The sequence below is a fragment of the Bos javanicus genome, chromosome 1, assembly GCF_032452875.1.
Source record: "Bos javanicus breed banteng chromosome 1, ARS-OSU_banteng_1.0, whole genome shotgun sequence".
Taxonomy (NCBI): Eukaryota; Metazoa; Chordata; class Mammalia; order Artiodactyla; family Bovidae; genus Bos; species Bos javanicus.
Genome location: NC_083868.1, coordinates 14,934,997 through 14,951,411, shown reverse-complemented (window position 1 = coordinate 14,951,411; position 16,415 = coordinate 14,934,997).

The following is a 16,415-nucleotide window of genomic DNA, read 5'->3' as shown; positions in this document are numbered from 1 at the left end:
TCCATGTCTCTATATGACATAGTATGGAGACATGGATATCTAACCCAAAAATCTCAGAAACAACGGTAAAAGCCTTTTATCCAGTCAAGCTCAAGGTTATTTGCTAGTGCTATGTATTAGGGAAAGAAATGAGCCCAGTAGAGAAAAATGCCAATCTGTTTTCAAAAACAGAGTGTGAGTTATTTTAGTGATGCTTATTGTGCAACAATGCTTAGTATCATGAATAGTTGGTTCTTTATTCTCTCAAATGTATTGTGCTACTAAATGTAACAGATTAGAATCATAATTTTCACATATGATTAAAAAGCAGCTGTTGTATTTTTCTTCTATGCCAAAGTTCTCTCACAAATGCACATTTGTTTGAAAACCTGGCATATGCATTCAGAAAAAAATTCATAGCAACACGAATTTTTGCACTATGACCTGCATTTTATCCTAGTGGTCACTCATTCTTATCATAGTTAATGCGAAGTTCTAAAAAGTAATTTGTCAAAACTACTTTGCAAAATTCATGTCCAGACAATCCCCCAAGACCATGAGAAATGCATTAGTGCCTAAATTTAAACAACTACAGATCCTCTTCTATTATTTCCCAGTGACTTCTAAAAAAACAATAAGTACATAATATTAGAAGCAAAATATGTCTGGCATAGAGTTACAACACAAGATTTATTTTTAAAATGAAGGCACAGGTAAAAAACTGCCAGACAGCAGATTGTATACTTTCCTGAAGGAATCATTTCTAGGAGTTAAACAGTGATCAAGTATAGCTTCTATAAACAGTAGCCACAAATGGAGAACATAACTCATTACAATAACATGACAACAGGCATTCATGGTCATGGTCATATTAAATGATTGAAACAATAGCATTTTAACATACAGCCCAGAGTTTGAATCTGAAATGAGTGTGGTCAAACTGCATTAGATGTTGTAAAATGAGTTTAATCAATAGAAATAAGAGCACTGAGATAGAGACAATGCCAAAAGTATGCAAACAGCCAAACCACATAAAGATATGTAAACCAGGGTATGTTTGAAAGCTATTTAGAAAGCAGATAACTGTCTGCCCTGTTTTCCAATTTTGGGGGCCTGCATCTGTCAACTTGGTGGGCTTTGGTGGGAAAGTAGTTAAACTTAGAATTTAGAAGAGCAGTTAGAAGTTCACTCCCATAGGCAATTTTGTTTTGACTTAGACTGCATTGATAGTATCAGAAATGTAAAAAATGTATTGGATTGAAGATATGATTTTTGAAGTTTGAGCAGAAAGACTGTCTGATGGACTGAATACTAAAATATAGACCATAGAAGGAGAGGAAAAGAGCTATTAAGACACATATTTGGATTTTTGCCTTGAGCTAATAGGTTTGATGCTAGTATCAATTGCTGAAATGGAAAATACAGAAGGAGAAGATTTGGAGAGTTATGTGTCCGAAAACAGTTATGAATATCCAAACTGAGATGTTAACCATTATTTTGGATATTTGAGTCAAGTTCAGAGAAGAGAGAGAGCCTAAATATTGTAGATATCATCAGCCTTAAATGGCATTTAAGGACAAGGGGAGAGAGAAAGTATTGTTGGGAGTGAATGCAATTAGAGCAAAGAACAAAGGACTGAGCTTTGTAGCATTTGGACACTTATTAATTGCTTAAAGGATAAGAAACCAGTAAAGGAAACTGAAGCAGAGTATCTGATTTAAAAGCAGATTATCTTTTAAAAGATAATCCATTGACCTTCACTCAAATAAAGCATGTTTATAAGGATAGGTCTATATTTTTGCTACTATAACAAGGGGGAACTTTAATACATAGTTTTTATTAATACAAAAACTTACATTTCAAGTAAGAAAAATAATACTTCTTAGATAATTTTAGAGTTTTCTTGAAGCTTGCAGTCTGCTTTTTCTCTTCTTTCAAATAATCTCTTTTTAATCAAAAGTCTCAAGTAAATAGTCATTACACAAGCCTCACCTCAATATTCTCCTTACTCTACATAGTGCTACAGGTGTTAGAGCATTCTCAGGGTCTCATGCTATGGGCTTCTCTGGTGGCTCAGCTGGTAAAGAAGCATCTGCCAGTGGAGGAGATGAGGCTTCAGTCCTGGGATTGGGAAGATCCCCTGCAGTAGGAAATGGCAACCCACTCCAGTATTCTTGCCTGGAGAATTCCAATGACAGAGGAGCTTGGTGGGCTACAGTCCATGAGGTCACAAAGAGTTAGACATGACTGAGCATGCACACACACACACACTGATTCCTACCCTAGCTCTTTCTGGCTTTTTATCTATTCCTTTATTTGTATAACAGCTCTCTGACTATAACTTCCTTTTTTGTCAGATAATTTGATGTTCTATGCCTGTGACATAAAATTAAACCCAGTTATGAACAGAGATTAATGAAGGTCTCATTAAAGACAAATTATTTGAGTTAAGACTTGAAGGTTGAATAAAATTGTAACTTGTAAATATGTTAGTATATAAATGACTTCATCATGTCTCATGACAACAATTTGAATTTGCATTTTTTTTAACTAGCAGAAGATTAGAAAATCATTTAAATCAGATGGCCATATCCTAGTTTAGATACCCAGGTGAAAATAAACCCTATCTTCTCAATGGAGTAAATCAGGCTTAAAATGTCAGGATATATTTTTTTATCCTAATCAAGTATTTCAATCATCCTGCTCATCACATCTACCACTATGCAAATGAACTACTCATTTCTCTGCTTTCATAGCTCCTTATATAAAAACTGCTTATGTTCATTTTATTATTTTTTTTAAATACTGTCATGTCTTTTCTTCTGCCTGTAATTATTTGCACCATAACTCATGGTGATACAGCTCTTATTTCAGCAGATATTGAATATGGATATTTCTCTTTCAGATACTCTACCCTGATGTTTCCACTGTGGGTTCTGCTTCTCTATCTTCTCAAACTTTCAGTGTTAGTGGTTATGATATTGATTGTGTTCTTGTCTTCCAGTACCACCTCCAGATCATTGGTCCAAGTTTCCTGTCACTTAAAAGCATCTCAGCCCAGACCTTGTATTTCTCACCATTTTCAATTATTCTGAATTCTTACACAGGTCCTGGCAATAATCTATAATCATTAACATCTATATTGAGAATCCTTTTGTGTCTTTGATTTTAAGACTTCTCAAATACCTTAAGACAACTCCTTTATCTTCCTTTCAGACTGGCACTAACTTAATTATTGACATGCATGGAATTTGTTTCATTCTTCTTTTCCTATCCTACTATTGATACTTCTCATTGCTCTTTTACAACTGCCACTCATGCATTCAGCTTACACTTGTTTTTAAAATGGTTTACTTGTTAATCAATGCTTACATTTACTAAACTGAATTATCATTAAAACATAAAAGAGTACAAAAGACGGAAAAAAAAAATCTCAGTGGAAGACTTTTCAGAACACACCCAATTCTACACATTCCAAATGCAAGGAGCCCTCCCCAAATAAGGACCTGAGACTACTTTTAGCTCATTCATTCTTCTTGTAGTAAGAACACATCAAAGACCCTCCCCAAATAAGGACCTGAGACTACTTTTAGCTCATTCATTCTTCTTGTAGTAAGAACACATCAAAGACCCTCCCCAAATAAGGACCTGAGACTACTTTTAGCTCATTCATTCTTCTTGTAGTAAGAACACATCAAAGAAGCTGAGGGAAGAATTCCTTAAGGAGTGAATCTAAAGAAATATCATCACAGAGTTGGAAGATATTATATCCTCCCTACATGGTACACCCAAAGTACAGGGGTGTTCTAGGGATAAACTGAGTTTCTCGAACATGATGTATGATTATCTAAAATGTGCAAAGTCAAATGCCAAGGGAGTACTTGGTTTTATGTGTGTGGCAGATAAATTCATGTGATCTTAATTTATTTCAAACTGCACATGATCACTCATATCTATGACTATACTACTATATAGACACGGAAGTTCTTGCAAAAATTATTTTTTTTCTATTCTCAAAAATCCTTCATTTTAATGATTTCATTAAACGGTGACACCACTATTTGAATGAAAAAGGTTCGGTTTTCCGATTAAGACTCCTACTGTTTTGTTTACTCATTTTGTATTAATTTATCATAAAAATCTTCAGTGACCCTCAAAACTTTTGGAGTAAAATTTAAAATTTTAAATTAGTGCAAATAGTGAACAATGGCCTGACATATCCCTAACTCTCAAATTGTACTATTTCTTTTCAATGTATTACCTGTTCCAAGGAAATCAATCAATTTGATTTTATCTGAATGTGAATGGTCATTTACATTTATACATGACTTACTCTTTATTATAACCTTTCTTCTGCCTTTCATCTTAGTCTAGCATAGACATCTCATTCTTCAAAGGGACTTCATTCTTTATCTTTTTATTCCATCAAGTTTGGTTTAGAGAGAACTGCTCTTTCCTTCTCAACATATGTACCTGTCCCAGGTCTTAAAACAATATTCTTGTTATTGTTGAAATATGTATTGTGAGCAACTCACAGTAATTACTCAGAACAAATCTCAAATACAACCCATTCCAAATGAAAATCAGTTTCTGATTCAAACTATCAAATAATGTATTTAATATATTTAATGCATTATGAAAACATATTTGAATGGATACATATAAAGAAATACAAATTAAATAAAATATATTCAGTTTATACTGCTCAGATCAGATTAGATCAATCACTCAGTCATGTCCAAGTCTATGAGACCCCATGAATCACAGCACGCCAGGCCTCCCTGTCCATCACCAACTCCTGGACTTCACTTAGACTCATGTCCATCGAGTCAGTGATGCCATCCAGCCATCTCATCCTCTGTCATCCCCTTCTCCTTTTGCCCCCAATCGCTCCCAGCATCAGAGTCTTTTCCAATGAGTCAACTCTTCTCATGAGGTGGCCAAAGTACTGGAGTTTCAGCTTTAGCATCATTCCTTCCAAAGAAATCCCAGGGCTGATCTCCTTCAGAATGGACTGGTTGGATCTCCTTGCAGTCCAAGGCACTCTCAAGAGTCTTCTCCAACACCACAGTTCAAAAGCATCAGTTCTTCGGTGCTCAGCCTTCTTCACAGTCCAACTCTCACATCCATACATGACCACAGGAAAAACCATAGCCTTGACTAGACGAACCTTTGTTGGCAAAGTAATATCTCTGCTTTTGAATATGCTATCCAGGTTGGTCATAACTTTCCTTCCAAGGAGTAAGCGTCGTTTAAATTCATGGCTGCAGTCACCATCTGCAGTGATTTTGGAGCCCAGAAAAATAAAGTCTGACACTGTTTCCACTGTTTCCCCATCTATTTACTGCTACTACAAAAATTATCACAAAATAGTGGGAAGTAGCTTAAAACAATGCCTTTTTTTTTTTTTAACCAGAATAAAGGTCAGAAATACAAAAATCAAAGTGTAGGTAGGGCTGTATCCCTTCTACAGATTCTAGTAGAGAATCTGTTTCTCTGCCTTTTCTGACTTCTAATGGTTGTCTGTATTCCTTTGGTAATGACTCCATCTTCCAGTTTCAAAGCCAGAAGACAGTGCTTTCAAACCCCTCTACTGGCTTCCTCTTACAGAGACCCTTGTGATTACACTGAGTCCATCTGGATAATCCAAATACTTATGTCATCTTAATGTCCTTAACTCACTTAGATCCTCTGTTCCTTTACCATGTAAAACAATACATTCACTAGGTCTGGGAATTAAAACATGGGCATCTTTGGGAGAAAGAATGATTTAGCTTGCCACAGTTAGTAACTTGAAATAAATGAATGCATGTACTAGATGATGTATAGAGGTAAATATAGCAATATGTGGATCCTGATCTCTAAGATCGTTGAATTTACAATGAAGATCTAATATACGCATGAACATTTATAACAAAACACAAATATACAGAATAGTAAATATAAAGAGAAAAATAAACACAAAGAATATATGAGAGTAGTAAATATGAAGTGATATAGGAATTCTGAGAATAGAGTATTTACAATGAGGTAAAAATGATGACTTCATAAACTTGTGCTACAAGTGAAAATCAGGTGATATTTGAACTTACAGAAATGGAACAATTGATAAGTCAAACAAAGAATGCATAAATATATTAACTCTTTCCACTATTGGTAAGATGTTCAAAGATTATATTTCTTGTCATTTGGGAACTTACTCCATTTATTTTATCTAGAAAATTCTAAGTAAATTTCAAAGTTGTTGCTTGTGCATCCCTTTCCTATAAATAAAGCTTTATGTGATTTGTGGTACTATTAAATCTTCAATACTATGCATGTTTTGAATCAAAATTATTGATAAAATTAAATGAAATATTTCCTTTGGTTTTCATCTATAGTTTTTATTTTTTTAAGATTTGTTATTCTTTTTCATTAGAGAGAAGGAAATGAATAGCAACAGATCTTTTCTCCTTGTATTTGAATTATTCCATTTTGATTTGCTAGGAAAGAAAAGCATCCAACAAAAGTGGCTCAGCTTCTAGAACATTCTCAGGTGGAAAGAATAAACCAAAAGGAGTGAGCCCTTTTTCATGTGGCCACCTTGAGAGAAGGGAATTAGTGAAGATCAGGCTTTCTCCCTGATGCCAGAACAATGGGGAATCATTGTAGGAGAACAAGAACTGATCTCTGGCTGGGCACACACTTGCTCCTTTTGGAGGATGCTTTAAAAATTAATTCAAGTCCCTAGCTTCTGGATTGGAGCTCAGCAGTAGACAAGCTGCAGTCCAGGAGGCAGAATCGATATGGTGCCCACTGTGAGCCAGTCTCAGCCTTTATAGGGACAGCTGGACAGTGAACTTATCTTGGGCCTACAGGTGGCTGTTAAGGGAATGAGTGATTTGCACCTCTACTTCAATCATAGTCTACCACTACTCAAAATATGGGCCTCTGCTTTATAAATATAAGTGCTAAAAGGAATAACTAATTTTATTCACTCTCCTGACAGGTAGATTTCTCTTCAGTCACTAAGTTGTGTCTGACTGTGACTCCATGGACTGCAGCATGCCAGGGTTCCCTGTCCTTAACAATCTCCTGGAGTTTGCTCAAACACATGTCCATCGGGTTTGTGATGCCATCCAACCATCTCATCCCCTGTCACTCCAATCTCCTCCTGCTCTCAGTCCTTCCCAGCAGCAGTGCCCTTTCCAATGAGTCAACTATTTGCATCAGGTGGCCAAAGTGTTGAAGCTTCAGCTTCAGCATCTGTCCTTCCAATGGGTATTCTGGGTTGATTTCTTTAGGATTGATTGGTTTGATCTCTTTGCCATCCAAAGCACTCTCAAGAGTCTTCTCCAGTACCACAGTATGAAAGCATCAATTCTTTGATGTTCACTCTCCTTTATGGTCCAACTCTCACATCCATACATTATTAGTGGAAAAACCATAACTTTGACTATATGGACCATCATCAAAAAAGTAATGTCTCTCCTTTTTAATACACTGTCTAGGTTTGTCTTGTTTTTCTTCCAAGAAGCAAGCATCTTTTAATTTTATGGCTGCAGTCACCATTCTCAGTGATTTTGGAACCTAAGAAAATAAAACCTAAAGAAAATAAAACCTGTCACTATACATTTTTTCTCCATTTATTTACCATGAAGTGATGGGACCAGTTGCCATGATCTTAGCTTTCCGAATGTTGAATGTTAAGCCAGCTTTTTCATTCTTCTCTTTCACCTTCATCAAGATGCTCTTTAGTTCCTCTTTGCTTTCTGCCATTAGGTTGGTGCTATCTGTGTATCTGAGGTTGTAGCTTTAATAACAACTACAATTTAACCTTTAATTGTATTATCTTCAAATAAAGGGCTATTTATTTTAATTATTTAGTATATCAATTATGAAGTACTGAATTAGCTTATTTTTTTCAATTTTAATTGATATTAATGTCCCAAGATCAATATCTAAATATTTTGCTGATTGTTTCAGCCATTTTAGAGGACAAATCTATCATCAATAAAACTCATATATATACAAAAATATTATTTTAAAAGTTGAAACAAAATATTTAAAATTGAAAACAAAATAAACAATAAACACTTAAAGTAGGATTCTTTTGCTATATTATAACCCATTTAAGTTTACAATGTCAAAGGAAAAATCATAATTATATCATGACAAATTTTAAGTTATATGAATTCAGCATATCATTATCATTATTTAATCATAATTAATTCTATAAACAATATTTATATTAGAATGTAGGCTACAGTTTTAACATTTAGTTAGACAAAGATCTATAATTTCTACGTCAATTGAGTAAGTAGCGTATTTGATCATGTAAGCTGTTGATTGAAAGAATTTGTGCTACATCAAAAGCCAATAAATTTTTTGGGAAAAGATTGGCTATTTATTCAAGAAATTTTAAAATAATAGTAGAGATAACAAAATCAGATTCCAACCTTGTTTTTCTGAAAACCATGAAATAAATAGCATTTTGCTTTCAGTTTCTTATTTGTGGCATATGCAGTTTATTAATTTATCTTTATAATCTCTTTGCTTTTGATTTCTCTATTTCACAGTTTTCATGATAGTAATCTATCTGCAGGGCAGCAGTGGAGTCACAGACATGGAGAGAGGACTTGTGGACACAGCAGGGGAGGAGAGGATGGGAAGAACTGAGAGAGTAGCACTGAGACATATGCATCACCAGGTGTAAAATTATCAGAGTGGTGCAAACGTAATTTCAATTTTGCACTGTTGAATTTTGCCATTTGATATTGGAACACATTCTTAAATGTGGTTATTTTATTTAAATTAAAGCAAACCTAACATGTGTTATACATAAATATAGTTTAATGTAACTATTCCATATAAGTTTACAGTTTATAACATAAATGGTCTTATAAATAAAATATTCTCCACTATCACATAATAGAGAAATGCTTAGAATATTTTTCACTAAAGTCAAAGATAATGTTTTGGGAGATCTACTGTTACTCGGTACTAAATTCATATTTCATACACTTGCCCTAGAGTAAGTGAACAATTAATCATGAAGCACATAGTTAATGAAGCTTCTTCCGAGTGAACACAGTATGAGTGAATGCACACAACACTAATTAATGATTCCCTAAAGCAGGGCGAACATGGGCCAAATCATGCCTGCCACCTGTTTTTATAACTAACATTTTACTGGAACACAATCACATCCATTTGTTTACCTATTGTATAAGATATCTTTCTTTCTAGAGTGAGAAAGTTGACTCCAGATTGCCTGAAAGCCCTGAGAGAGAAAAAATGCCAATACCTCCTTTCAGAACAGTAAAAAATTAAAACTTATAAAAGAACAATATTGAACAACAAAAAGCAAAAGATTAGAGAGAGCATGAAAAACAAATGAAACTTATACAATATATATTTTGTATGAAGGAATTGTGTGAATTGAGTAAATTCTGTAAATTTCAATTGTAGAGTTTCAAGCTGTGCGTCACTCAGTCATGTCTGATTCTTTGCAAACCCATGGACTATACCCACCAGGATCCTCTGTCTATGGGATTATCCTAGCAAGAATATCTGAGCAGATTGCCATTTCCTACTCCAGGGGATCTTCCTGAACCAGGAATTGCACCCACATCTGCATTACAAGTGGATTCTTTACAATTGAGCCACCAGGGAAGCCTCTGAATCTGACATCAGTTCAGTTCATTTCAGTCACTCAGTCGTGTCTGACTTTTTGGGACCCCATGAATTACAGCACGCCAGGCCTCCCTGTCCATCACCAACTCCCGGAGTCCACTGAAACTCATGTCCATCGAGTCGGTGATGCCAACCAGCTATCTCATCCTCTGTCGTCCCCTTCTCCTCCTGCCCCCAATCCCTCCCAGCATCAGGGGCTTTTCCAATGAGTATAGTATTGGAGTTTCAGCTTTAGCATCAGTCCTTCCAATGAACACCCAGGGCTGATCTCCTTTAGAATGAACCAATTGGATCTCCTTGCCATCCACGGGACTCGCAAGAGTCTTCTCCTACACCACAGTTCAAAAGCATCAATTCTTTGGCGCTCAGCTTTCTTCACACTCCAACTCTCACATCCATACATGACCACTGGAAAAACCGTAGCCTTGACTAGACGGACTTTGTTGACAAAGTAATGTCTCTGCTTTTGAATATGCTATCTAGGTTGGTCATAACTTTCCTTTCAAGGAGTAAGTGTCTTTTAATTTCATGGCTGCAATCACCATCTGCTGTGATTTTGGAGTCCAAAAAAATAAAGTCTGACACTGTTTCCACTGTTTCCCCATCTCTTTCCCATGAAGTGATGGGACCAGATTCCATGATCTTCATTTTCTGAATGTTGAGCTTTAAGCCAACTTTTTCACTCTCTGCTTTCACTTTCATCAAGAGGCTTTTTAGTTCCTCTTGACTTTCTGCCATAAGGGTGGTGTCATCTGTATATCTGAAGTTATTGATATTTCTATGTCCAAGGTCAGGGGCGGTGGCCGAGAGGAATCTGACATAGTATCTCTGAAATCAGTAAGTTGCTTGAGTGAGTGAAAGTTACTCAGTCATATCACTCTTTGCAACCCCATGGACTGTAGCCCACCAGGCTCCTCTGTCCATGGAATTTTTTAGGTAAAAATGCTGGAGTGGGTAGCTGTTCCCTTCTCCATGGGGTCTTCCCAATATTGTTTAATAGGCCATAATTGCCAAGGACTATATAACTGTAAATATCAAGAGAAGTTCATAGTGACAGTTATTGGTTCTGGAGGACTTCTCATCACTTTACATACAGTAGCCCAAACTCAAAAAGTAAGGCCTTTGTTAAACAGTGCTTTGTGTTTTCATAACAATTTAATTGAGGGGTTGTACAAGGTCATACACATGAGGGCCTGGCATCTGCACTACAGTCTTTATTTTGTAATTAAGTGTAAGAAATTTGAAGCTGATGCAAGCCAATGAAATTTACTGTGAATCCATTCTTTGGTCTGTTGGTTTCATTTTAATGCCATCTTTGCTTCTATATCAAGACCTTAATAATGAATGATATCCTAAATATGCATACCGTAAGGTCATGTTGGTTTAGATTTACAAAACTTTTAAATGTGACTAATAAACCATTTTATTTGTGAAGTTGCAGCTATAATCAAAGAAATGAAAACCCAATTGGATAAAAGAGAACGAGTTTTATTTCCTTCCATAATCCAATAGATATTGTGACCCAGTGGACACTGTTTGTTAAACATTTAGGGTTCTACTACATGTGACAACATTGTTTATATCATGATTTTCAAAATATTCTAGAGCCTTGACCATTTGTGCTATCCAAAGAGAGAGAAAATCATAAGGAAAGGAAAAAGGTTAAGAGGTGGAGATGGAAAACTATTTTCTTTTCAATGAAATTGACATATTATTTTTATGCAAATGTGTCTTCCCTCTTCCTATTCTGTAAGTTATTTCTTGCACAAAAAGATTTTTAGACTAATTGTTGTATCTGCCACTTGCTAAATCTGTTTTCTAAATTACAAATTCAGGCTTCACTGCAGGTGTACTGCCAGCCACTTCTTTCACAAAAGATCTTTGTACTAATTGTTTTATCTGCTGCTTGCTAAATCTGTTTGCTAAATTATACCTTTCATTGAAATAATACCAAAACCTACTCAGGAAGCAATTAGTAGGTATTGACAAATTTTTTTTTTTAAGCAGAATATATACGCTTTAGATAGCACGAGATGACCTGAAGGATAGATTTATAAATAACGTATCCATCAAGGGAATATAGGGCTTTTAGGAGGTCTAATGTTAATTCACAAATGCATTTTCTAAGATATTTGTCAAAATAAAGTTTCTTGATGTTCAATATATCTAAAAACATGTAAATATCACATGAGAATTTATGTACTGTTATGAAAAGAAATATTAGAGATATCTGATCTGAACTTAAAATAGTGAAGCTGTTACCCAGATATTAAGTTTTCTTATATTTGCTTCTCCAAATCTCAATTGAGATTTGCTAAATATATTATAGGGCTTCCCTCATAGCTCAGTTGGTACAGAATCTGCCTACAATGCAGGAGACCCGGGTTCCATTCCTGGGTAAGGAAGATCCGCTGGAGGGGGATAGGTTACCCACTCCAGTATTCTGGTCTGGAGAATTACACGGACTATATAGTCCATGGGGTCGCAAAGAATCCGACAGGACTGAGCCACTTTCACTTTCAGTTCAATTCAGTTCAGTCCAGTCGCTCAGTCGTGACCCCATGAATCACAGCATGCCAGGCCTCCCTGTCCATCACCAAGTCACGGAGTTCACTCAGACTCACGTCCATCGAGTCAGTGATGCCATTCAGCCATCTCATCCTCTGTCGTCCCTTCTCCTCCTGCCCTCAATCCCTCCCAGCATCAGAGTCTTTCCCAATGAGTCAACTCTTTGTACGAGATGGCCAAAGTACTGGAGTTTAAGCTTTAGCATCATTCCTTCCAAAGAAACCCCAGGGCTGATCTTCTTCAGAATGGACTGGTTGGATCTCCTTGCAGTCCAAGGGACTCGCAAGAGTCTTCTCCTACACCACAGTTCAAAAGCATCAATTCTTTGGCGCTCAGCTTTCTTCACACTCCAACTCTCACATCCATACATGACCACTGGAAAAACCATAGCCTTGACTGGACGAACCTTTGTTGGCAAGTAATGTCTCTGCTTTTGAATATGCTATCCAGGTTGGTCATAACTTTCCTTCCAAGGAGTAAGTGTCTTTTAATTTCATGGCTTCAGTCACCATCTGCAGTGATTTTGGAGCCCAAAAAATAAAATCTGACACTGTTTCCACTGTTTCCCCATCTATTTCCCATGAAGTGATGGGACCAGATGCCATGATTTTCATTTTCTGAATGTTGAGTTTTAAGCCAACTTTTTCACTCTCCTCTTTCACTTTCATCAAGAGGCTTTTTAGTTCCTCTTCACTTTCACTTTCAAATATATTATAGTTTTGCTACAGGAACAGAAAATCTAAGTATTATTATTATAGTGGTTAAAAAAGCATAACAAAATGAACAGAAAAAATAAAAAAGTAAACATATTACTGTTATAAATCATTACCATGCTAAATTTTATCCTTCATGAATTAATATCCATCTGTCACTGTTTAACAATAATACTTATGAAATTATTTTATATGAAACATATTTTATATCTATATGTTTTAAATCTCAAGAAATAACACCAACAAAGAACAAAAAAAGTTAAGGAAATTGGTGAGTAGATGCCAAATGAGTTCTAACATAGAGTAAAACTTAAGTATTTATTGGTGCCATAGTGCAAAGTTGAGAGTCTGTATTAATTTTATGCCTTATTGCACTTTGATACTTATCCAGTATTTTCCATGATAAAGTATATGAATTATGTGGATTTTCTCAGTCCAATTGCACTTTATTAGTAGCAGAAAAATTTCAGGAAGAGAGGGTGAGATGTATGGAAAGAGTAACATGGAAACTTACATTATCTTATGTAAAATAGATCGCCAATGGGAATTTGCTCTATGGCTCAGGAAACTCCAACAGGTGCTTTGTATCAACCTAGAGGGGTGGGATGGGGAAGGAGATGGGGGAGCTTCATAAGGGAGTGGATGTATGTATACCTATTGCTGATTCATGTTAAGTTTGACAGAAAACAGCAAAATTCTGTAAAGCAATTATCCTTCAATTAAAAATAAATTAATTCAAAAAATCAATATTTATGTTTTAAATTTCCTTTCCCAATGGAAATTTGTTTAAAATTAATGTTACAATGGATCCAACATCTGTTGGATCATAGAAAAAGCAAGGGAATTCCAGAAAAGCATCTATTTCTGCTTCATTGACTACACTAAAGCCTTTGAATGTATGGATCACAGAAAACTTTGGAAAATTCTTCAAGAGATGTGAATACAAGACCACCTTATCTGCCTCCTGAGAAATCTTCACATAGGTCAAGAAGCTACAGTTAGAACCAGACATAGGACAATGAAATAGTTCCAAACTGGGAAACAAGTACATCAAGGCTGTATATTGTCACCCTGCTTATTTAATTGTATGCAGATTATATCATATTAAATGCTGGACTGGATGAAGCTTAAGCTGGGATCAAGATTGCTGGAAGAAATATCTCTATCCTCAGATACGCAGATAACACCAAGCTAATGGCAGAAAGCAAAGAGGAAATAAAGAGCCTCTTGATGAAAAGTGAAAGAAGAGAGAAAAAAGTTAGGTTCAAACTCAGCATTCAGAAAATTAAGATCATGGCTTCCAGTCCCATCACTTCATGAAAAATTGATGGGAATACAATGGAACCAGTGACAGACTTGATTTTCATGGGCTCCAAAATCACCTCAGATGCTGACTATAACCATGAGTCCAGGTTCAATGCACGATACTGGATGCTTGGGGCTAGTGCACTGGGACGACCCAGAGGGATGGTATGGGGAGGGAGGAGGGAGGAGGGTTCAGGATGCGGAGCACATGTATACCTGTGATGGATTCATTTTGATATTTGGCAAAACTAATACAATTATGTAAAGTTTAAAAATAAAATTAAATTTAAAAAAAATAAAAACTAAAAAAAAAGGTTCTTGCTCCTTGGAAGAAAACTTTTGACCAACCTAGAAAACATATTAAAAAATAGAGACATCAATTTCCTGTAAAGGTCCATATAGTCAAAGCTACAGTTCTTTCAAGTAATCATGAACAAATGTAAGAGTTGGATCATAAAGAAGGCTGAGTGCCGAAGAACTGATGCTTTCAAACTATGGTGCTGGAGAAGACTCTTGAGGATCCCTTGGATAGCAAGAAGATCAAGCCAGTCAATCCTAAAGGAAGCCAACACATTGATTGGACTAATGCTGAAGCTGAAGCTCCAATAATTTTTCCACCTGAACTGACTCACTGGAGAAAACCCTTATGCTGACAAAGATAGAAGGCAGGAGGAGCAGGGAATGACAGAATATAAGATGGTTGGATGGCATCGCTGACTCAAGGGACATGAGTCTGAGCAAACTTAAGGAGATAGTGAAGGAAAGGGAAGCCTGGCGTGCTGCAGTCTATGGGGTTGCAGAGTCAGACATGACTGAGTGACTGAATAACAGCAACAAATATTACATAGTTCCAATTCACGTAGGCAATGATCTTAAACTTGGAATTTAAGCAATATAATTTTGTCATAGATTCCCAACATAAGTTAAAAATCTTTTAAGCACAAAATATTATATAACTAAATGTGCTCTGTTTGTGCTTAGTCGCTCAATCTTGTCCAGCTCTTTGTGACCACATAGACTGTATAGCTTGCCAAGCTCCTCTGTCCATGGCAATTGTCCAGACAAGAATACAGGAGTGAGTCACCATGCCCTTCTCCAGGGATCTTTCCTAACCCAGGGATCAATCCCAGGTCTCCTGTACTACACGCAGATTCTTTACTGAATGAGCACCCAGGGAAGCCCAAGAACACTGGAGTAGGTAGCCTATCTCTTTTCCAGGGGATCTTTCTGATCCAGGAATCGAAACGGGGTTTCCTGCATTGCAGGTGGATTTTTTTACCAACTGAACTAATGGAAACCAACAAAAATAAAACAAAAATTTCTCTATTAGAGTATGTATACTTGGAGAATGTTTAACAGCATAAATGAGATATTTATCAATTAATCAGTGAACATCAATTTGAAAGTATTTCTTATGAATCATTTTATGTCAGTTTTATAAGAAGGAAGAAATAAATGTGTTATTTAGAAAAATGTGCATTGTTATTACTAGTGGACAGATTAACAATCAATCTGGTCTTGAATGATACTGGGAATGTGCACAATTTATAGATGCTCAAAAACAAACAAAAAAATAGTAAATTAACAGTATTTTAATGTTACTTCTGATAAAATATCTGGAAATAATAATAATTGAGAGAAATCAGGACAAAAATAGTGATTTTAATTTTTATTGTGATTTAGAAGCAGAGTAACCATACATTTATATACAGATATGTATGTGTATATATGTATGTAATTCCCCACTTATTTTGCCATTGTTTTTAATAAAATGTAAACAAGAATTTTGAAGATGAAATTTGCCACAAAAATTCTGATTAAAAATGGAATTCAGTGGTCACACTGAATTATAATAAACATGCAAATTGAAATTTAAACAGCTAAATATTATTAGTAAAATGTTATATTTCCTATTTTTTACTGGATGTAAAATAATGCAGTGAGGTTTACTTAGCTTTATATTATTATTTTGATATTTTATTTATATATCTATCTTATTTTTATTCATATAGCTTAGAAAGACACTTATTTTTTATAATTTGATAATACAGGAATTTCAGAATTTAATTTGTTAGTTTTTTTATACATTGTAAATGTTTATCCCAGATATGGCCTCATTATGTTTATTGATACAAAATTTTAAATTTATCCTATGAAATTGAAGCAAATTCAATT